Genomic DNA, 12,850 nt, shown 5'->3' on the forward strand with positions numbered 1-12,850 from the left:
AAATTCTTGAAAATGTCAATATTCTAAAAATTTTGACTGTCTATAAAAAATAGAACAAATTAATTAAGAGCAGAATGAATGATGCAGAGTCGCATACGCCATCGTCAGAACGACACTTTTTGCATTTATTTGATAACTCCTCATGTGCGATCAATTTTACAGAAATTTGTGATAGTGTCGATATCCCAAAAATTTGGACTCTCCATAAAAAATAGAATCAATTAGGTTATCGCAGAACGAATGCTGCAGAATCGCATACGCCATTGTCAGAACGAAATTTATTGCATTTATTTCATAATTCCGCACGTCTGAACAATTTTACACAAATTCTTGAAAATTTGGATATCCCAAAAAAAATGATTGTCCATAAAAGTAGAAATAATGAGCTTATAGCAGCATGAATGATGCAGAATCGTATACGCCATTGTCAGAACGACTTTTATTGCATTTATTTAATAATTCCACACGTCCGATCAATTTTACAGAAATTTGTGATAATGGTGAAATCCCAAAATTGTTGACTCTCCATAAAAAATAGAATAAATTAGGTTATAGCAATATGAATGATGCAGAATCGCAGACACCATTTTCAGAACAACATTTATTGTATTTTTTGGAACGACATTTATTGCATTTTTTTTTTTTTTTTTTTTTTTTTTTTTTGATAATTTCACACGTGTGAGCAATTTTACAAAAATAGAACCAATAAATTTATAGCAGAATGAAAGATGCAGATTCGCATACGCCATTGTCAGAACGACATTATATGCATTTATTTGATAGTTCCATAAGTCTGAACATATTTATAGAAATTCTTGAAAATGTTAACATACTAAAAATTTTGACTGTCTATAAAAATTAGAACCAATTAATTAAGAGCAGAATGAATGAAGCAGAATCGCATACGCCATCGTCAGAACGACACTTATTGCATTTATTTGATAATTCCACACGTCCAATCAATTTTACAGAAATTTGTGATAATGGTGATATCCCAAAAATGTTGACTCTCCTTAAATAATAGAATCAATTGGGTTATAGCAGAACGAATGCTGCAGAATCGCATACGCCATCGTCAGAACGAAATTTATTGAATTTATTTCATAATTCCACACGTCTGAACAATTTTACAAAAAAAAAACCAATAGGTTTATACCAGAATGAATGATGCACAATCGATGCACAATACGCCATCGTCAGAGCGACATTTAATGACCACATTTAGATTCTAAAAAACTTTACTGCAATTCGAGACAATTTTGATATCCAAAAATGTTGAATGTCCATAATAGTAGATTAAATGAGTTTAGAGCAGAATGACTGACGCAGATTCGCTATGCCATCGTCAGAACGACATTTAATGCATTTATTTTATAATTCCGCACGTCTGAACAATATTACAAAAATTCTTGAAAATTTCGATATCCCAAAAATTTTGATTGTCCATAAAAGTAGAACTAATGAGTTTATAGCAGCATGAATGACGCAGAATCGCATACGGCATTGTCAGAACAACTCTTATTGCATTTATTTAATAATTCCACATGTCCGATCAATTTTACAGAAATTTGTGATAATGGTGATATCCCAAAAATGTTGACTCTCCATAAATGATAGAATCAATTGGTTTATAGCAGAACGAATGCTGCAGAATCGCATACGCCATCGTCAGAGCGACATTTAGTGCGTTTATTCGATAACTCCATAAGTCTGAACAATTTTACAGAAATTTGTGATAATGGTGATATCCCAAAAATGTTGACTCTCCATAGAAAAGAGAATAAATTATGTTATAGCAATATGAATGATGCAGAATCGCATACACCATTGTCAGAACGACATTTGTTGCATTTTTTTGATAATTTGACACGTCTGAGCAACTTTACAAAAATAGAACCAATAAGTTTATAGCAGAATGAATGATGCAGAATCGCATACGCCATTGTCAGAACGACATTATATGCATTTATTTGATAGCTCCACAAGTCTGAACATTTTTATGGAAATTCTTGAAAATGTCAATATACTAAAAATTTTGACTGTCTATAAAAAATAGAACCAATTAATTAAGAGCAGAATGAATGAAGGAGAATCACATACGCCATTGTCAGAACGACACTTATTGCATTTATTTGATAACTCCACACGTCCGGCCAATTTTACAGAAATTTGTGATAATAGTGATATCCCAAAAATGTTGACTCTCCATAAATGATAGAATCAATTGGGTTATAGCAGAACGAATGCTGCAGAATCGCATACGCCATCGTCAGAGCGACATTTAATGCGTTTATTCGATAACTCCATAAGCCTGAACAATTTTACAGAAATTTGTGATAATGGTGATATCCCAAAAATGTTGACTCTCCATAGAAAAGAGAATAAATTATGTTATAGCAATATGAATGATGCAGAATCGCATACACCATTGTCAGAACGACATTTATTGCATTTTTTTTTTTTTTTGATAATTTGACACGTCTGAGCAATTTTACAAAAATAGAACCAATAAGTTTATAGCAGAATGAATGATGCAGAATCGCATACGCCATTGTCAGAACGACATTATATGAATTTATTTGATAGCTCCACAAGTCTGAACATTTTTATGGAAATTCTTGAAAATGTCAATATGCTAAAAATTTTGACTGTCCATAAAAAATAGAACCAATTAATTAAGAGCAGAATGAATGAAGGAGAATCGCATACGCCATTGTCAGAACGACTCTCATTGCATTTATTTAATAATTCCACACGTCCGGTCAATTTTACAGAAATTTGTGATAATAGTGATATCCCAAAACTGGTGACTCTCCATAAAGAATAGAATAAATTAGGTTATAGCAATATGAATGATGCAGAATCGCATACACCATTGTCAGATCGACTTTTATTGCATTTTTTTGATAATTTCACACGTCTGAACAATTTTACAAAAATAGAACCAATAAGTTTATAGCAGAATGAATGATGCAGAATCGCATACACCATTGTCAGAACGACATTATATGCATTTATTTGATAGCTCCACACGTCTGAACTATTTTACAAAAATAGAACCAATAGGTTTATACCAGAATGAATGATGCACAATCGCATACGCCATCGTCAGAGCGACATTTAATGACCACATTTAAATTCTAAAAAACTATACTGCAATTCGAGACAATTTTGATATCCAAAAATGTTGACTGCCCATAAAAGTAGATTCAATGAGTTTAGAGCAGAATGACTGACGCAGAATCGCTATGCCATCGTCAGAACGACATTTAATGCATTCATGTTATAATTCCGCACGTCTGAACAATTTTACAAAAATAGAGCCAATAAGTTTATAGCAGAATGAATGTTGCAGAATCGCATACGCCATTGTCACAACGACATTATATGCATTTATTGATAGCTCCACAAGTCTGAACATTTTTATTGAAATTCTTGAAAATGTCAATATACTAAAAATTTTGACTGTCTATAAAAAATAGAACCAATTAATTAAGAGCAGAATGAATGATGCAGATTAGGATACGCCATTGTCAGAACGACTCTCATTGCATTTATTTAATAATTCCACACGTTCAATCAATTTTACTGAAATTTGTGATAATGGTGATATCACAAAAATGTTGACTCTCCATAAAAAATAGAATAAATTAGGTTATAGCAATATGAATGATGCATATGCCATTCTCAGAACGACATTTATTGAATTTATTTGACAATGCCACACGTCCGATCAATTTTACAGAAATTCGCGATAATGCCGATTTCTCTAAAAGTTGGACTGTCTTTAAAAAATTGAACCAATAAGTTTATAGCAGAATGAATGACGCAGAATCGCATACGCCATCGTCAGAATGACATTTAGTGCGTTTATTCGATAACTCCATAAGTCTGAACAATTTTACAGAAATTTGTGATAATGGGATATCCCAAAAATGTTGACTCTCCATAAAAAATTGAATAATTTAGATTATAGCAATATGAATGATGCAGAATCGCATACACCATTGTCAGAACGAAATTTATTGCATTTATTTCATAATTCCACACGTCTGAACAATTTTACAAAAATAGAACCAATAGGTTTATACCAGAATGAATGATGCACAATCGCATACGCCATCGTCAGAGCGACATTTAATGACCACATTTAATTTCTGAAATACTTTACTGGAATTCGAGACAGTTTTGATATCCAAAAATGTTGACTGTCCATAAAAGTAGATTCAATGAGTTTAGAGCAGAATGACTGACGCATAATCGCTATGCCATCGTCAGAACGACATTTAATGCATTTATTTTATATAAATTCCGCACGTCTGAACAATTTTACAAAAATTCTTGAAAATTTCGATATCCCAAAAAAATTGATTGTCCATAAAAGTAGAACTAATGAGTTTATAGCAGCATGAATGTCGCAGCAGCGCATACGCCATTGTCAGAACGACTCTTATTGCATTTATTTAACAATTCCACACATCCGATCAATTTTACAGAAATTTGTGATAATGGTGATATCCCAATAATGTTGACTCTCCATATAAAATAGAATCAATTGGGTTATAGCAATATGAATGATGCAGAATCGCATACACCATTGTCAGAACGACATTTATTGCATTTATTTGATAAATTTACACGTCTGAACAATTTTACAGAAATTCGTCATAATGCCGATTCCCCTAAAAGGTGGACTGTCCTTCAAAAATAGAACCAAAAAGTTTATAGCAGAATGAATGATGGAGGGTCGCATACGTCATCGTCAGAACGACACGTATTGCATTTTTTTGATAATTCCACACATCTGAAAAATTTTACTGAAATTCGAGACAATTTTGATATCCAAAAACTCGACTGTCCATAAAAGTAAAACCAAGGAGTTTAGAGCAGAATGAATGATGCAGAATCGCTACGCCATCGTCGGAATGATATTTAATGCACGCACGTCTGAACAATTTTACAGAAATTCTAACCCACTATCAGAACGACCTTTAATGCATTTATTTGGTAATTCCACACGTCTGAACAATTTTACAAAACTAAAACCAATAGGTTTATACCAGAATGAATGGCGATATCCCAAAAATGTTGACTCTCCATAAAAATAGAATAAATTAGGTTATAGCAATATGAATGATACATATGCCATTCTCAGAACGACATTTATTGCATTTATTTGATAACTCCACACGTCAGATCAATTTTACAGAAATTTGTGTAATGGTGATATCCCAAAAATGTTGACTCTCAATAAAAAATAGAAAAAATTAGGTTATAGCAATATGAATGATGCAGAATCGCATACACCATTGTCAGAACGACATTTATTGCATTTTTTTGATAATTTCACACGTCTGAACAATTTTACAAAAATAGAACCAATAGGTTTATAGCAGAATGAATGAAGCAGAATCGCATACGCCATTGTCAGAACGACATTATATGCATTTATTTGATAGCTCCACAAGTCTGAACATTTTTATGAAAATTCTTGAAAATGTCAATATACTAAACATTTTGACTGTCTATAAAAAATAATTAAGAGCAGAATGAATGAAGCAGAATCGCATAAGCCATCGTCAGAACGACACGTATTGCATTTATTTGATAATGCCACACGTCCGATCAATTTTACGGAAATTTGTGATAATGTGAATTTCCAAAAATTTTGACTCTCCATAAAAAATAGAATCAATTGGGTTATAGCAATATGAATGATACAGAATCGCGTACACCATTGTCAGAACGACATTTATTGCATTTATTTCATAATTTCACACGTCTGAGCAACTTTACAAAAATAGAACCAATAAGTTTATAGCAGAATGAATGATGCAGAATCGCATACGCCATTGTCAGAACGACATTATATGCATTTATTTGATAGCTCCACAAGTCTGAACATTTTTATGAAAATTCTTGAAAATATCAATATACTAAAAAATTTGACTGTCTATAAAACATAATTAAAAGCCGAATGAATGAAGCAGAATCGCATACGCCATCGTCAGAACGACACTTATTGCATTTATTTGATAATTCCACACGTCCAATCAATTTTACGGAAATTTGTGATAATGTGAATTTCCAAAAATTTTTACTCTCCATAAAAAATAGAATCAATTGGGTTATAGCAATATGAATGATACAGAATCGCGTACACCATTGTCAGAACGACATTTATTTCATAATTTCACACGTCTGAACAATTTTACAGAAATTCGTGATAATGGTGATATCACAAAAATGTTGACTCTCCATAAAAAATAGAATCAATTGGGTTATAGCAATATGAATGATGCAGAATCGCATACACCATTGTCAGAACGACATTTATTGCATTTATTTAATAATTCCGCACGTCTGAACAATTTTACAGAAATTTGTGATAACGCCCATTCCCCTAAAAGGTGGACTGTCCTTAAAAAATAGAACCAATAAGTTTATAGCAGAATGAATGATGGAGGGTCACATACATCATCGTCAGAACGACATTTAATGTGTTTAGTCGATAACTCCACAAGTCTGAACAATTTTACAGAAATTCGTGACAATTTTGATATCCAAAAATGTTGACTGTCTATAAAAGTAGAACCGATAAGTTGACATCAAAATAAATGATGCAGAATCGCATACGCAATTGTCAGAACGACAGTTTATGCATTTATTTTATAATTCCGCACGTCTGAACAATTTTACAAAAATTCTTGAAAATGTCGAACTATTTCGATATCCAGCATCGCATATGCCATTTTCAGAACGACATTTTTTGCTTTATTTACTAATTTCACACGTCCGATCAATTTTACAAAAATTTGTGATAATGCCGATTTCCCTAAAAAGTGGACTGTCCTTAAAAAATAGAACCAATAAGTTTATAGCAGAATGAATGGTGCAGAATCGCATACACCATCGTCAGAACGTCATTTAATGCATTTATTTGATAATTCCACACATCTGAAAAATTTTACTGAAATTCGAGGCAATTTTGATATCCAAAATTGTTGACTGTCCATAAAAGAAAAACCAATGAGTTCAGAGCTCAATGAACCAATGAGTTTAGACGCAATTCTCAGAGCGACCTTTAATGCATTTATTTGGTAATTCCACAAGTCTGAACATGTTTACAAAAATTCTTGAAAATTCGATATCCCAAAAATTTCGACTGTCCATAAAAGCAGAACCAATGAGTTTATAACAACATGAATGACGCAGAATCGCATACGCCATCGTCAGAACGACACTTATTGCATTTATTTAATAATTCCACACGTCCGATCAATTTTACAGAAATTTGTGATAATGGTGATATCCCAAAAATGTTATCCCAAAAATGTTGTTGAAAATTTTGATATCAGAATGATGCACAATCGCATACGCCACTATTAGAACGACCTTTAGTGCATTTATTTGGTAATTCCACAAGTCAGAACAATTTAACAAAAATTCTTTAAAATTTCGATATCCCAAAAATTTCGACTGTCTATAAAAGCAGAACCAATGAGTTTATAGCAGCATGAATGACGCAGAATCGCATACGCATTCGTCAGAACGACACTTATTGCATTTATTTAATAATTCCACACGTCCGATCAATTTTACAGAAATTTGTGATAATGATGATATCCCAAAAATGTTGTTGAAAATTTTGATATCAGTATGATGCACAATCGCATACGCCACTATTAGAACGACCTTTAGTGCATTTATTTGGTAGTTCCACAAGTCAGAACAATTTGACAAAAATTCTTTAAAATTTCGATATCCCAAAAATTTTGATTGTCCATAAAAGTAGAACTAATGAGTTTATAGCAGCTTGAATGACGCAGAATCGCATACGCCATTGTCAGAACGACTCTTATTGCATTTATTTAATAACTCCACACGTCCGATCAATTTTACAGAAATTTGTGATAGCTGATATCCCAAAAATGTTGACTCGTCTGAACAATTTTACAAAAATAGAACCAATAAGTTTATAGCAGAATGAATGATGCAGAATCGCATACGCCATTGTCAGAACGACATTATATGCATTTATTTGATAGCTCCACAAGTCTGAACATTTTTATGGAAATTCTTGAAAATGTCAATATACTAAAAATTTTGACTGTCTATAAAAAACAGAACCAATTAATTAAGAGTAGAATGAATGATGCAGAGTCGCATACGCCATCGTCAGAACGACACTTATTGCATTTATTTGATAACTTCACTTGTGCGATCAATTTTACAGAAATTTGTGATAGTGTCGATATCCCAAAAATTTGGACTCTCCAAAAAAAAAAAATGGAATCAATTAGGTTATAACAGAACGAATGCTGCAGAATCGCATAGGCCATTATCAGAACGAAATTTATTGCATTTATTTAATAATTCCACACGTCTGAACAATTTTACAAAAATAGAACCAATAGCTTTATACCAGAATGAATGATGCACAATCGCATACGCCGACATTTAATGACCACATTTAAATTCTAAAAAACTATACTGCAATTCGAGACAATTTTGATATCCAAAAATGTTGACTGTCCATAAAAGTAGATTTAATGAGTTTAGAGCAGAATGACTGACGCATAATCGCTATGCCATCGTCAGAACGACATTTAATGCATTTATTTTATAATTCCGCACGTCTGAACAATTTTACAAAAATTCTTGAAAATTTCGATATCCCAAAAATTTTGATTGTCCATAAAAGTAGAACTAATGAGTTTATAGCAGCATGAATGACGCAGAATCGCATACGCCATTGTCAAAACGACTCTTATTGCATTTATTTAATAATTCCACACGTTCAATCAATTTTACAGAAATTTGTGTAATGGTGATATCACAAAAATGTTGACTCTCCATAAAAAATAGAATAAATTAGGTTATAGCAATATGAATGATGCATATGCCATTCTCAGAACGACATTTATTGCATTTATTTGATAATGCCACACGTTCGATCAATTTTACAGAAATTCGCGATAATGCCGATTTCTCTAAAAGTTGGACTGTCTTTAGAAAAATTGAACCAATAAGTTTATAGCAGAATGAATGACGCAGAATCGCATACGCCATCGTCAGAACGACATTTAGTGCGTTTATTCGATAACTCCATAAGTCTGAACAATTTTACAGAAATTTGTGATAATGGTGATATCCCAAAAATGTTGACTCTCCATAAAAAATAGAATAAATTAGGTTATAGCAATATGAATGATGCAGAATCGCATACACCATTGTCAGAACGACATTTATTGCATTTTTTTTTTTTTTTGATATTTTCACACGTCTGAGCAATTTTACAAAAATAGAACCAATAAGTTTATAGCAGCATGAATGTCGCAGCAGCGCATACGCCATTGTCAGAACGACTCTTGTTGCATTTATTTAATAATTCCACACGTCCGATCAATTTTACAGAAATTTGTGATAATGGTGATATCCCAATAATGTTGACTCTCCATAAAAAATAGAATCAATTGGGTTATAGCAATATGAATGATGCATATGGCATTCTCAGAACGACATTTATTGCATTTATTTGATAATGCCACACGTCCGATCAATTTTACAGAAATTCGCGATAATGCCGATTTCTCTAAAAGTTGGATTGTCTTTAAAAAAATTGAACCAATAAGTTTATAGCAGAATGAATGACGCAGAATCGCATACGCCATTGTCAGAACGACATTTAGTGCGTGTATTCGATAACTCCATAAGTCTGAACAATTTTACAGAAATTTGTGATAATGGTGATATCCTAAAAATGTTGACTCTCCATAAAAAATAGAATAAATTAGGTTATAGAAATATGAATGATGCAGAATCGCATACACCATTGTCAGAACGAAATTTATTGCATTTTTTTGATAATTTCACACGTCTGAAGAATTTTACAAAAATAGAACCAATAAGTTTATAGCAGAATGAATGATGCAGAATCGCATACGCCATTGTCAGAACGACATTATATGCATTTATTTGATAGCTCCACAAGTCTGAACATTTTTATGGAAATTCTTGAAAATGTCAATATACTAAAAATTTTGATTGTCTATAAAAAATAGAACCAATTAATTAAGAGTAGAATGAATGAGGCAGAGTCGCATACGCCATCGTCAGAACGACACTTATTGCATTTATTTGATAACTCCACTTGTGCGATCAATTTTACAGAAATTTGTGATAGTGTCGATATCCCAAAAATTTGGACTCTCCAAAAAAAAATGGAATCAATTAGGTTATAACAGAACGAATGCTGCAGAATCGCATGCGCCATTATCAGAACGAAATTTATTGCGTTTATTTTATAATTCCACACGTCTGAACAATTTTACAAAAATAGAACCAATAGGTTTATACCAGAATGAATGATGCACAATCGCATACGCCGACATTTAATGACCACATTTAAATTCTAAAAAACTATACTGCAATTCGAGACAATTTTGATATCCAAAAATGTTGACTGTCCATAAAAGTAGATTCAATGAGTTTAGAGCAGAATGACTGACGCATAATCGCTATGCCATCGTCAGAACGACATTTAATGCATTTATTTTATAATTCCGCACGTCTGAACAATTTTACAAAAATTCTTGAAAATTTCGATATCCCAAAAATTTTGATTGTCCATAAAAGTAGAACTAATGAGTTTATAGCATTTTTTGCATTTTTTTTTTTTTTTTTTGATAATTTCACACGTCTGAGCAATTTTACAAAAATAGAACCAATAAGTTTATAGCAGAATGAATGATGCAGAATCGCATACGCCATTGTCAGAACGACATAATATGCATTTATTTGATAGCTCCACAAGTCTGAACATTTTTATGGAAATTCTTGAAAATGTCAATATACTAAAAATTTTGACTGTCTATAAAAATAGAACCAATTATTTAAGAGCAGAATGAATGAGGCAGAGTCGCATACGCCATTGTCAGAACGACATTTATTGCATTTATTTGATAATGCCACACGTCCGATCAATTTTACAGAAATTCGCGATAATGCCGATTTCTCTAAAAGTTGGATTGTCTTTAAAAAAATTGAACCAATAAGTTTATAGCAGAATGAATGACGCAGAATCGCATACGCCATTGTCAGAACGACATTTAGTGCGTGTATTCGATAACTCCATAAGTCTGAACAATTTTACAGAAATTTGTGATAATGGTGATATCCTAAAAATGTTGACTCTCCATAAAAAATAGAATAAATTAGGTTATAGAAATATGAATGATGCAGAATCGCATACACCATTGTCAGAACGAAATTTATTGCATTTTTTTGATAATTTCACACGTCTGAAGAATTTTACAAAAATAGAACCAATAAGTTTATAGCAGAATGAATGATGCAGAATCGCATACGCCATTGTCAGAACGACATTATATGCATTTATTTGATAGCTCCACAAGTCTGAACATTTTTATGGAAATTCTTGAAAATGTCAATATACTAAAAATTTTGATTGTCTATAAAAAATAGAACCAATTAATTAAGAGTAGAATGAATGAGGCAGAGTCGCATACGCCATCGTCAGAACGACACTTATTGCATTTATTTGATAACTCCACTTGTGCGATCAATTTTACAGAAATTTGTGTAATGGTGATATCCCAAAAATGTTGACTCTCCATAAAAAATAGAATAAATTAGGTTATAGCAATATGAATGATGCAGAATCGCATACACCATTGTCAGAACGAAATTTATTGCATTTATTTCATAATTCCACACGTCTGAACAATTTAACAAAAATAGAACCAATAGGTTTATACCAGAATGAATGATGCACAATCGCATACGCCATCGTCAGAGCGACATTTAATGACCACATTTAATTTCTGAAATACTTAACTGGAATTCGAGACAGTTTTGATATCCAAAAATGTTGACTGTCCATAAAAGCAGATTCAATGAGTTTAGAGAAGAATGACTGACGCAGAATCGATATGCCATCGTCAGAACGACATTTAATGCACTTATTTTATAATTCCGCACGTCTGAACAATTTTGCAAAAATTCTTGAAAATTTCGATATCCCAAAAAATTTGATTGTCCATAAAAGTAGAACTAATGAGTTTATAGCAGCATGAATGTCGCAGCAGCGCATACGCCATTGTCAGAACGACTCTTGTTGCATTTATTTAATAATTCCACACGTCCGATCAATTTTACAGAAATTTGTGATAATGGTGATATCCCAATAATGTTGACTCTCCATAAAAAATAGAATCAATTGGGTTATAGCAATATGAATGATGCATATGGCATTCTCAGAACGACATTTATTGCATTTATTTGATAATGCCACACGTCCGATCAATTTTACAGAAATTCGCGATAATGCCGATTTCTCTAAAAGTTGGATTGTCTTTAAAAAAATTGAACCAAAAAGTTTATAGCAGAATGAATGACGCAGAATCGCATACGCCATTGTCAGAACGACATTTAGTGCGTGTATTCGATAACTCCATAAGTCTGAACAATTTTACAGAAATTTGTGATAATGGTGATATCCTAAAAATGTTGACTCTCCATAAAAAATAGAATAAATTAGGTTATAGAAATATGAATGATGCAGAATCGCATACACCATTGTCAGAACGAAATTTATTGCATTTTTTTGATAATTTCACACGTCTGAAGAATTTTACAAAAATAGAACCAATAAGTTTATAGCAGAATGAATGATGCAGAATCGCATACGCCATTGTCAGAACGACATTATATGCATTTATTTGATAGCTCCACAAGTCTGAACATTTTTATGGAAATTCTTGAAAATGTCAATATACTAAAAATTTTGATTGTCTATAAAAAATAGAACCAATTAATTAAGAGTAGA

The sequence above is a fragment of the Musca domestica genome, unplaced genomic scaffold (genome assembly GCF_030504385.1).
Source record: "Musca domestica strain aabys unplaced genomic scaffold, Musca_domestica.polishedcontigs.V.1.1 4, whole genome shotgun sequence".
Taxonomy (NCBI): Eukaryota; Metazoa; Arthropoda; class Insecta; order Diptera; family Muscidae; genus Musca; species Musca domestica.